A 13,338-nucleotide genomic window follows, 5' to 3' on the forward strand; every position below is an offset into this window, starting at 1 on the left:
TTGAAGCTGCAAGGCTATTCAGTGCAATTCAACCAGACCAACAAAGGATTAACCTTGGTAGAAGGCGGCCAGGCTTTGAAGCCCTCTGTACTACTCTGTACTACTGAAGCTGACCAACCAAAGATTCCCCTAGGTAGCAAGCAGCCAGGCTTTGAAGTAGTGAGGCTATTCATTGCAATTCTAGCAGCCCAAAAAAACATTCCCCTAGAACACAAGTACCCAGCCTTCCAAGCAGCAAGCCTATTTCGTTGCAATCCAGCTCACCAAACAAGGATTCCCATAAGAAGAAAACAGCCGGGCGTTGAGGCTGCAAGGCTATTCACTGCTATTCCACCTGATTCCCATTAGACACAGCAACGTGTGGCTGGGCACAGCTAGTATATATAGTGTGTGTGTGTATGTGTGTGTGTGTGTGTGTGTGTGTGTGTGTGTGTGTGTGTGTGTATATATATATATATATATATATATATATATATATATATCGGCATAGCAAAATTGTATCCCTTTTATAAAATGGCAAAATTATAGTTTGCTTTGTTTTGTTTTTTTCAAGTAGAGATGAATTTTGGATGGATGAATCAATTGGCAACTGTACAAAAGATTCTATCCTATCTATTTTCTGTTGCTGTAAGATTTTTGTATGGTTTCATACAACTAGCCATACTGAGTGTGAGAAAGAAAAGAAAAACTTAAGAAGGCAGCGGTGTCTTTTGAAGAACTCTTCTTGCATTTGGTACCCTCCTGCTTCCCTTTAAGAAGTATGGTTCGCTTTTGAGTTTTTTGGAGTGTTTCTATTCAAAACAGAAATCTTCCACACACTAAGAAAGATTTTGCATGTCAGTTTCTTTAGCACTCTGGATTTAATCAGTATTAACAAGTTCTTTTTTTTAATGGTCTGGTTTCCGTTAATGTACAGTGACATCATGCAACTAATTTATTTCGGATCCTTCCAAAGTTTCCAACTACTGCTAGGGCTCCTTAAAGAGAAGTTAGCTATTGCAAAGCTGTATCATAGGGTACATCTACATTATAGTATTAATGCAGTTTGACACTATTGTTAATTCAGGAGCCACGGTGATACAATGGGTTAAACCAGGGATCCTCAAACTTTTTAAGCAGAGGGCCGGTCCACAATCTTTAAGACTGTTGAGGGGTCGAATTATCATTGGAAAAAAAAATACAAACAAATTCCTATGCACACTGCACATGTCTTATTTGTAGTGCAAAAAAACCCATCAACAATGAAAGAACAATACAATATTTAAAAATAAAAACAATTTTAACCAATATAAACCTATCAGGATTTCAATGGGAAGTGTGGCCCAGCTTCTGGCCAATGCGATAGTCAAGTTAATTAGGATTGTTGTTGTTGTATGCCTTCAAGTCATTTCAGACTTTGGACGAGCCTAAAACTGAAGGCGGGGGCCAAGTAAATGATCTTGGAGGGCAGCATCCGGCCCCTGGGCCTTAGTTTGGGGACCCCTGGGTTAAACCCTTGTGTTGGCTGGACTGCTGACCTGAAAGTTAGGTTGCTGACCTAAAGATTGCCAATTTGAGACAGGATGTGCTCCCCTCTGTCAGCTCTAGCTTGCGGGAGCCCGAGAAAAGCTTCCCAGCAGGATGGTAATACATGTGGGCATCTTCTGGGCAACGTCTCTGTAGACAGCCAATTCTCTCACACCAGAAGCGACTTGCAGTATGTTCCCAAGTTGCTTCTGACATTATGAAAAAAATATTTTAACAGCCATGACTCAATGGTATTGAACCAGGGAACAGAACCAGCGCTAAAGATCTTGTAAACCTACAACTCATGTGATTCTATAGCATGATTCTGAGCCATGACAGTTAAAGTGATTTCAAACTGCATTCATTCTACACTGTAGAATGAATGCAGTTTGTGGTCCTGATGTAAAGAGTAATGCTAAATATAGAATATGCCTTCAATATGCCTTCAATTGGGGCAACTGTGTTGTGCATTGGCACCAAAGGGTGCTCACCAATGCGTCGTCTTCATCATGGAAAGAAGTGACAAGTGGAGTGCCGCAGGGTTCCGTCCTGGGCCCGGTTCTGTTCAACATCTTTATTAACGACTTAGACGAAGGGTTAGAAGGCACGATCATCAAGTTTGCAGATGACACCAAACTGGGAGGGATAGCTAACACTCCAGAAGACAGGAGCAGAATTCAAAACGATCTTGACAGACTAGAGAGATGGGCCGAAACTAACAAAATGAAGTTCAACAGGGACAAATGCAAGATACTTCACTTCGGCAGAAAAAATGGAAATCAAAGATACAGAATGGGGGACGCCTGGCTTGACAGCAGTGTGTGCGAAAAAGACCTTGGAGTCCTCGTGGACAACAAGTTAAACATGAGCCTACAATGTGATGCGGCAGCTTAAAAAGCCAATGGGATTTTGGCCTGCATCAATAGGGGAACAGCGTCTAGATCCAGGGAAGTCATGCTCCCCCTCTATTCTGCCTTGGTCAGACCACACCTGGAATACTGTGTCCAATTTTGGGCACCGCAGATGAAGGGAGATGTTGACAAGCTGGAAAGCGTCCAGAGGAGGGCGACTAAAATGATTAAGGGTCTGGAGAACAAGCCCTATGAGGAGCGGCTTAAAGAGCTGGGCATGTTTAGCCTGCAGAAGAGAAGGCTGAGAGGAGACATGATAGCCATGTACAAATACGTGAGGGGAAGTCATAGGGAGGAGGGAGCAAGCTTGTTTTCTGCTGCCCTGCAGACTAGGACACGGAACAATGGCTTCAAACTACAGGAAAGGAGATTCCACCTGAACATCAGGAAGAACTTCCTCACTGTGAGGGCTGTTCGGCAGTGGAACTCTCTCCCCCAGACTGTGGTGGAGGCTCCTTCTTTGGAAGCTTTTAAGCAGAGGCTGGATGGCCATCTGTCGGGGGTGCTTTGAATGCGATTTCCTGCTTCTTAGCGGGGGGTTGGACTAGATGGCCCATGAGGTCTCTTCCAACTCTACTATTCTATGATTCTATGATTCTATGATTCTCTTTCCAATAAAAGCAATGTCAATTCAACAACCATATCCTTTAAATTCAGCTTGAAAGTAGAGAGCTAGCTTCTGCAGAGCTCAGGAATATTATTTTGTGGGAATCTAGACTGCACAAAGGAAGCACAAAGGAAAGAAACAGCAGCATCATTTTCTTTATACTGTACTCATTCCAGCCTACCTCCGTCCCTTGCTCTCTTTTCCTCTCTCTCTTCATGAAGTCAAACATACCAGGAATGAAAAGCACACAAAAATCAACTAACCCAAAGTTCCACAAAACGAACAAGAGCAAAGCGGGCAACAGTTTCCCAAAGCAGACAAGAGCATGAGGCATGGAGGCACAAGGAACTGAGGCTGCTTCCTTGAAGCCCAAATGCCATGTGCTCTCATGCTAGCAGTCTCTTGCACCACAGCTTCCTCTGGCACTAGCTCTTAACTCAAAATGCTACTCTTATGTCAAAGTGAAACTCGGGCCGAGTGACTGCTCTTAACTCAAACACTCTTGTTGGGATGCTCTTAAGCAGAGGTTCATATATAGCACCTGCGATTCTAAGATGCACCCCATTTTTAGAGAAGTTTATATTGGCAGAGTGCTTCTTAGAATTGAAAAAATACAGTGATAGAAATACTAACAGAACTTACACTGTTTCAGCCTGAAATACGTTTCCCTTTGAGTCTCCTTAGGTTGGAAATGACTTGAAGGCACACAAGAAATTGAGACTAGCAGCTCAATTTTGGATTAATATTCTGAAAATTCCCTAGCCACTGTGGGCTAGGAGTTGGAGTCCAAAAGGAAAAATTCCCTGAACTTTGGTCTATTACATATCCTCAGAGTGTCCTGTTATTACACGAACAGCTTTGATTAATTTTCTATCGTCCCACTTTTTTAACTCCTTTTTGAATGTCCCAGTTTCTCTCTCTTCCTCCAACTGCCCCCTTTTGTTGTCAGCTTAGTTCAGTTACTGCAAAAGTGAAAAACTGGTTTGCACTTAATTAACTCAGCAGAAGGAGAAGGGTGGGGGTGGAAGTCTTGCCCTTCCCAGTAGACTTTGGACAAAAGCAAGTGGCTTCAGCCTATCCCAGCTTACATGCATTTGTCCATTCATAATGATTGCCATCTTGACCACACTTTGGGATGATTTGGCCACTTATGTTTGAATTTACATCTCCAAAATGTTAGAGGGAATTGTTTTGTTGGAATCAGAATGGTTTGAACTAAGAAGACCTTGGCATGATCCAGCAAAGCAGTATTTCTGTTTCTTTCATTACTGGTTAATTTATTCTCCAGCTTTGGGTTGTGTTATTAGGTTATGTTCTTGTTAGGGGCATTGCTAGGTATTTAACATAGACCTTATGTATCCATCTCTGGCAAAGCCTATGGGTCTTATCATAATTTAGAGTTTTGCTCTCTTTTTCAAAATTGTAACTCAGGCCCCATCTACACTACCAAGTCATGCAGTTTAATAATGCAGTTTAACTGCACTGAACTGCAATATATGACAGTGGAGATGGGGCCTCATAACTCTGCTTATGCAGTAGCATTTATGGTAATATTGTTAAATATCAGAATCATCCATGGCACAGTATTTATGACAGTACATGAATGCTGGACTATGAAGACAGCTGATAGGCAAAAAATAAATTCATTTGAAATGAAATACTGGAAGAGAGTTCTGTGTATACCCTAAACTGACAAAAAACAAACAAACAAATAAATGATCTAAAGCAAATAAACTATCTCTTTGAAACCAAGATGACTAAGCTGAAGCTAGCATACTTTGGACATATCATCACATGGCATGACTATTGCATAACCTATTGAAAATAACTGCACCCAGTCTCTGGGCACATATCCGTTTGGCAAATGTAAATCTCCATGAATATGTGGAGACCACCTTTTGAAAACCACTAGTCAAGAAAAGCATGACCTTGTCAGAAGGCAACTCTTTGAACAAGTGATATTCACAAGCATTCATGTATTGGCACACAGGTAACTCAGCTATCAAACTGAAGAACCATGTCTTTGAACTGGCAAGGATAAAAGACATGCCAGTACAAAAATATATTTGGTTAGCAGAGGATGGTTGTTTCTTTGCATTTGTAACTGCCCAAAAGATATACACTCCCTTTAAAAACCTTTTAGTTTAAAGTATGCACTCAGAGATTTAAAAAACCAAAGTCTTCTTTGAAAAATAACATATCTTGTTTGCTCATAAACATCTTGTATTAATTCACCATACGGGCCCGAACAGCATTATTGAGCAAAACAGCAGCATAAATACAATTTGCAATATATAAAAGATAGAACAGTAATACAATAAGTATACTTCTATAAGTCCAAACAGCAACATGCATCCACCTCCACAGAGGTGTAAAGCAGACTGAATACAAAATGGAATCCTGAGTCTGAACATGCTCAATATAATCACGTCTATAACCCCACCCACACCAAAGAGGTAAGTCAAACTGGCCATATACATAGAATACAAGTTAGCAAATATATACGTTAATAAATCAAATAGTGAGAGGCTTGGGAGGTTGCTATTTCCAACAATAACTCGGGGGGGGGGGGGGGGGGAGAGAGAACACAAGTTGAGTCTCCGTAATCTGAAATTTTTGTAACAAATTTCATTTTTCATTTTTTACAGTTAGACTACATTATATGAATTTACACTGACCGTGTAATGCAGTTTCAAACTGCATTATATTGTAGCGGAAACCAGACTTCCCCTCTTCTCGGCTTGTGTGTCTGTGCGGACGCAGTGGAAGTAGGAGACAGACAACTGGAGGTTTTTTCCAAAGAAAGCAGTTTACTAAAAGTTTCCTGCAGCTGCAGAGGTTCATCCCACGCACAACTAGATGCTGAAAAGGGAGAACCCCGCAGACAGGGTCGAGTGTCTATTTATACAATTCAGTGGGTTCAGTTTACGACCGCCCACATATCAAACCATTGGTGCATATTTGTGGTGCAGTATTACATGTCATTACTTTCGTTTCTCTCAAAACACATGATTTCAGGGAAACCATGTGATAACCCATCGGCTGTGTTCCTGGCCTGCTCGTACCTCCTTATATGGCCATTTCCTCCTACCCCTTCATTCCTGCCTTATTCCCCCATTTTTTTTTTTTTTTTTTTTGCGAAGCGTGTATACAAAAGCTGAAGCAAACTAAATGAGCAGACTTATGGGTCCCTCCAATCCCTTCTAGCTTGCAGCCAAGCTATCTTTTCAGTGGAAAATGAGCGCAGAATAGCATTTGTACATAGTTTCATCACCAGAGGTAAACAACACATGAGGATTAAAAATATTAATCAGGTTTTAGAAAGGACATAGTCCACAGTAGAATTCTGATCTAGCCCAGTCATTTGGCTTCTTCCGATGATGGATTTGTTGCTATGGCCAGAGGTGGCCATTCACATACATGTCCAACTTTCAGGTCTTTTCAGTCTTTGGCATAAAGTCAAACTGGGGGTGTGTTTCCTCTTCCTTGATCAAAGGAATAATGTTCAGTTAATTTGAAGAAAGTCTCTTTGTCCAATCAAGTCTCTAGTCTCTAAGAATTGTCTCTGTGTAAAGAAAAGTCTGTAAAGAAAATCTCCATCTCTCACAGGGCTTTAGCTGTTATACCCAGTATGTGTGGCGTGGGGTAGACTTAAACTCCTACGGGTTTTTGATTCCAAAACAGGCCTTCCAGTAATAATGCCTTATGGATCTCCATTTTGGAAAACAGGCCTCTCAGTAACAATGCCTTATGGATCTCCAATTTAGGAACAGGAGTCCAAAAAGCTGAAAAAGAAAGCAGGAAGACAGTGAGAGAGAATGGGGGAGGGGGAACGGATTACCCATCTGTCGATCATCCTGTTCGGCATCACTTTTGTCTCAGCCAATCTTGTTGAAATCCCTTGTCTCTCCACGGGTGAGGCAGGTAGGCCACTATTCAGCTCCCAAACGACCCCTCCATGGCCTCTTGAGAAATGATTCCTCCATGGGCCTTCTTTCGCGATCTGCAGTAATCCTTTTTACTCTGGTCCTGCTGCAATGGTTAACTTATTTTATTCTTTGTCACATTGCCTCCGTGCTATATCCTCCTTTTGGCTTAAAAAGCAAGGTTGTTAGATGGCATATGAAAAAGTCCCTCATTGTCTCTCAAATCCGTCAAAAATCCGAATTATTTGCAATGTCCCATTACAAAAGGTCCTATCCAGGAGAGTTGGGTCAAAATAGAAAATTGTATGTTGTTGAGTTGGTCAGCCCTTACAGCCTCCAGCCTTATGCCACACTCCATCACAGCCTTAGCACTCAGCAACACCTATAGGCCCTCCCAGGCCTCTCAATAAACTTGTCTCATAGACTTCTGGGTTTATCCCATACAGGAGTTCAGGACCTGTAGCAAAAAACAATGAGAGGGAAAAGAAGGGGAGGGAAATACTCATCCTTCCAGGCTGTATGGCTCTTGAAGCACTCTCTCTAGTCGTTTCGCTCACATCCAAGGCAGGCCTCCTCAGAGGTTGTGCCTTTGACAACACACTCATCTGTCTTGAAATCCAACAAAATCTTTCTTCTCCACATCTTTTTCTTTTCCTTTCCGCAAACGATTTAACAATCGTGTATCCACTTGCTGCAATGCAATCTTCCACTCCAGTCCTGCTGCAGTGTTAAACTTACTCAATTCCCCTTTTACACCGACTCGTTGAACAGCTCAAAATTTGTTAGTAACACACGTTGAAAAGCCTCCTGCCGCTTCTCAAATCTGGCAAAATCCAGGCTGGGGGCGATGGAAAAAAATGCCCCTATTTGCATGATCTAATGTCCCGTTTACAAAAGTCCTAGTCCTTCCTTTCCGTAACCTTTAGAAAGAGTTGGGCCAAAATCACAAAGTCCAGAATCCAAATCTCACAAAATTATTATGAAGCAACATGAGACGTAGCCAATTATATCATGTCTTTGGTTCTCAAAAGGATAACTTTTTATCACTTGGGCACTAGCTCCCTTTTTGAATAAAATGTCAATCAAAAATTTAAAAATCAATGTCAGTTCTTAATCCTTCTGTGTCAGGAATATGGGGTCAAATTTTTTTTTTCAAAAACAAATATATATATATATTTTTTTCTTGCACTGCCAACTTGTGACAGTTTTCCATACAAAGTCTCTACAACCAATAACTCCTCTCCTTGTATTCCAAAGTGCTGCAAAAAAAAAAAGAACCTCCAACATTTCCCTATAACCTGTAAGGGGTTTAAAGTCTGTAGCACCATGTTCTCTAAAAACACTGAAGCATTGTTCTTTCAAAACAAGGATTTTTTTTTTTCAAGCCTAAGACCATTTTTTTTTTCCAAAAAAAATATCTACAGCTTCCGAATTGCTTCTGAACAAATCTACTAACATTGTTTATAACTCTTTATGCATTTTGAATTCAACACATACATCTCATTCACACAAGGTCCACAGGAATTCTGATTAGTGGTTAGTTGTTTAGATAAAGTCACACACTCTATCTCAGCTCATGAAACATTCTCACCCAGTTGTCCCAAAATAAGTCCAAAAGCAAGGATTTAAGATCCAGGTGAAAGACAGAACCCCAATATATATATATATATACACACATTTACATCATCATTTTCTTTCTTTCTTTTTTTCATATTAAATTCACATTACATTTTTACAGCGGCTTTCATTGACCTTGGCTGTCCACTGGAATTCCATTATCTTTCTCTGGGCATTTCGCCTGAGTTTTAACAAGAATAACAGGGAGTTTTTACCTTGAACTGTTGCCAAGATTTTCCCACTATCTTTTTGGCATGAGGCCCAGGTGCAAAGGAAAACTTTTTAAGAAAACAGCCTTTGTTCCTCAGAAATAACAAGGAAAAAAAAAACTTTCTGAGCCTCAACACCACTTTAACTCCCTCCCTTTTTCTCGCCTCTCTGCAGCTTGTCAGCAAAAGCAAACTAACACAGACAGACCCTCTTCGGATCAGATTTTTTCAACCGTAATAAAACATTTCTAGATATTTGTGCTCAACATTTTTTGTGTAAATCTATAGACTCATTTTTCATTTTCACTTCAATATTACCACGAAACATGCAGAACTTGAAACTCATTATTCCCCACACATAACAAAGAAATCAAACAGTTTTTTTTTTTTTTCCTTTCCCCGGGAGTTGCGACTCCTCATGAGTCCTGCACGACTTGGTCTTGGGGCACCCTCACAAGTCTTGTTCTCTGGGGAATTCCTTCTACGGCTCTACTTGCAACTGAGCCGAAATTGTCTAACATACACTGTAATGGGGTGGTGGATTTGAACCCACTGCCTCCCATCCTGCCTAATAGAGGGGACTGCCTTGGACTGGGCACCTGGACACTCAACGGTGTGTGTCAGGAATAACAAGACAGAACCCCTTTATACCTCCCTGGGAACCTTTGTGTCCCTCCCGGCGCTGTTCCCTTAGTGTCTCATTTTAACCACTATACTTGCCAGATTGCTGTAGACGTCGGACCAACCTTCGCCCCTGGACTTTTCCCTGGATCCTTTTCCCTGCCTGGTTTCTTTGGAACCTCGCTGTCGTTGCGGCTCCCACCGTCGGCCGGCGTTGGCATCAGAGGCAAGTACCGCAGCCGGTCTTACAATATTCAGGGGCCCCTTCTCGTCTCACGGTAGTTGCCTCTGGCCCCCACCGCCGAGTTGGGACCGTCCCGCCAACGGGATCCGTCTCCGATCTCCTGGCCCGTCTTATTGTGGAATCACGTCGGGGTCACCAGAAAATGTAGCGGAAACCAGACTTCCCCTCTTCTCGGCTTGTGTGTCTGTGCGGACGCAGTGGAAGTAGGAGACAGACAACTGGAGGTTTTTTCCAAAGAAAGCAGTTTACTAAAAGTTTCCTGCAGCTGCAGAGGTTCATCCCACGCACAACTAGATGCTGAAAAGGGAGAACCCCGCAGACAGGGTCGAGTGTCTATTTATACAATTCAGTGGGTTCAGTTTACGACCGCCCACATATCAAACCATTGGTGCATATTTGTGGTGCAGTATTACATGTCATTACTTTCGTTTCTCTCAAAACACATGATTTCAGGGAAACCATGTGATAACCCATCGGCTGTGTTCCTGGCCTGCTCGTACCTCCTTATATGGCCATTTCCTCCTACCCCTTCATTCCTGCCTTATTATGGCAGTGTAGGTGGAGCCATATTTGTAGGATCACCGTAATTTGAAACAGACTTGATGGCAAATACCTCCAGCAGCTACAACTCCGCAAAGTCCACATCATGTTTGACTTTCACTGCTTGGCTCCCATCCACGCCAAGCCGCCAGCGTTTGAAAGCGTTTTGATTAAAGTCTGCCATTATGATAATTATACTGTAGCCCTTCATTAGACTGTTGATTCTGTGTCATATTTTCTTTCCACTGACTCCCATAATTTTTCTTCCATTTTTATAGCTAATTAAAGTCTTTATAAATAAGTTCCATATCTTAGTGCATTGATTATACCGGGTGAGTCATTTGTATTGAAATCAGCTTTATGTTATAAATGAGAAAATTGATGTTATGTCAAGCAAATGAACCAGCTGGGTACAATATTATCATAGGAAAGGTCAGACCAAACACATGGAAGACCTACTCTTGCTTGCCTCCTGCTGCTAAAAAAGAGAAATGCCACCAGTCAGTGACCTCTTTTTTTTTCCACCACCATCCTGCTGAAGATGATTAATGATGAAATGATATTTAATATAAAACAGAGCCAGGCTATTTCCACTAAAGTTCCAAGAAGAAAATATACATTATGCAGCGTTTCTGAGCTTTAAAAATATCTTTGTTATTTCACTGGTTATTTTTACATTTAAATGAGCAATGGCTATTAATTTCTTTGGAAAGACATCTTTAAAGCAGTTGTTGCATGAAACAGATCCATCCCCGATTAGGGCTGTTATTGCTGGAAAGAACATCAGACCACGTTCAAGCACATTAACTGCTGTATGAATCAGCTTGCTTCACTTTGCTAACAGGGAGAAACGTTCAGATGCAGAAGATAAGTACTCCAAGAGAAGGTGCCTGCTGTAATTATTAATGGAGACAACAGGATCAAAGGAAGCAAAGAGAGAGAACACAGAAGTCTAACACTGTTCTTCCCATTGACACAAAAATAGGGTTGCTTTTTCATTGGAAAATGTCCTAAGTCATCTCCTTAAAAGTCATCATGACATACAGACACATGTTGTAGCCCTGTCTGTTTCACATCAGGCTTGGCAGCTAGATATAACTCATGGCTTTGAGACCTTCAGACTAGACTACAGCATATATTTCACGTGGGATTGCCCTTAAAGACTGTTCAGCCTCTGTTCAACCTGGTGGATTATTTTAAAGAAAGAACAGATCCTTAATATACAGTATGATCTCCATAACTGTGGGATCCATAGGCATGGTTTCACTTACATGCATCAATTGAAAAACTGTTTCTCTGAGTATTTGCTTAGGTCCTCCAGACAATTTCATGGCATGCTTCTCCCAGAAGTTACACAGAGTTGTATTGGAAGCTATAGTAAATTCCTAGAGATAATATGTTTGGAATTGTGTACAATCATAGCTATGGTTTCATGTAACCATCTCCTGTGGATACAGGGGTCTTACTGTATTAGACTGCCAGAAATACCTCAAAGTGCTGGTGTTAATCTAAGGATTCCTAGAAAGCTCTGGTTCAAGTTCCACTAGAGATTGCCTTTTCTTTATAAAGAAACACATACTCAGTGACTCCCCGTATGGTTAGAAACTAAATGTTGCCTTGTTTTATTATGCTGAAAGATTTCAATATCTGCACTAAAGTTGCTTGGTAACCTTATGCTTCATGAATGTGACCCTATTTCCCCATCCATCCACCATATACATCTTTTCATTAATAGTCAGGAAGACTACATAGATGCCATGAGAGATCTATCTTGAACACTGAGCCCAATCCACACTCATTTTCAAGTGAAGCAAAAGTCAATATTAATTTTGCCTTTAAACCTGGTTCATGTCTCTGGCCTTTGGAGTAGCAAAGTGCACCGGGTTCCAAATCTGCATGTTAGTAGTTAGCTGAAATCACTGACAACTGGGCACCAAACAGGGAATAGGACATCCTTTCTGTCACCCTATACTTATAGTGCTTTGATACCACTTTACCTGCCATGGCTTCATTCTATGTCATCCTGAGACCTGTAGCTTCATGAAGTACTTCAAATTCTCTGACAGAGAGTTGTAATGTCTTGCCAAAGTCCAAATCCCAGGATTCCATAGCTATGAGAATTAAAATAGCATCAAAGTGATACTCAAAACAAATTATACAAAACAGAAGATATTGCAAATTTATTATAGAAAAAGGTAAAAAAGAAAAGAAAAAAAGAAACACGATTCCTGCAGAGTAAATCAGGCTGATATTAATTCAATCTACGCTTCACAACATACAAGCAACAACTCTTTCTCTTGCTTATAGATTGTTCCTGCGTGTAAATTGTAAATATAAACAATGCTTCAGCAAAATAAAGGAATTGGAATATCAAGGGTTTCATTTTGTTCTCATTACCCAGTAGCACCCTCTACAGTCATTTCAATGCTGCAAAGAAAATGTATGAAGAGAAAGCCATGCACTAACGGCCAAAAGAAGTTTTATTCATTTGCTTTAAGGATGGAAATCATACTGGATGTAAAAAACATCAGTTTCTCCATTCAAGCCTTTGGCATGAATATATATCCCAAGCCTTTTGCAGTTTTCTCCTCAATGTTTATTTACGCTTGTGTCCAGCTATTCTTCCAAGGATACAGAGAATTGTAGTCATACATGTGCATACCTGTGCATGTACATGTGCAATGCAGTTTTGTAAGCTTTTAGATTTATTACTTCTCTGTAATGCTCAGCCAAAGAAGCTATGTTTCCATCTGTGCATCTACACTATAGAATTAATGCAGTTTGACACTACTTTAACTGTCATGATTCAATGCTATGAAATCCTTGGAGTTGCAGTTTTTTAACCTTCTCTGCCAAAAATTACTTGTGGCTCACCAAAGTACAAAACCCTGGATTCTATTGCATTGAGCAGAAGCAGTTAAAGTAGTATTAAACAGTATTAATTCTACTGTGTAGATATCCCGTATCTGGTTTTATAGGGTAAAGCACACACTTTTTACTGCAACATAGCATCCATCCACAACACTGGTGTGAGATCTATTTGCTTCTTCTATGTGCAGCACTCTTACTTTTCTCCAGTACCAATCCCCAACATTTCCCTTATACAAAGAGTTTTGGTTTTAAACTGACTAGCCTGAGATGTTTAATGTTCCACCTT

Source organism: Anolis carolinensis, chromosome 4 (genome assembly GCF_035594765.1).
Source record: "Anolis carolinensis isolate JA03-04 chromosome 4, rAnoCar3.1.pri, whole genome shotgun sequence".
NCBI lineage: Eukaryota > Metazoa > Chordata > Lepidosauria > Squamata > Dactyloidae > Anolis > Anolis carolinensis.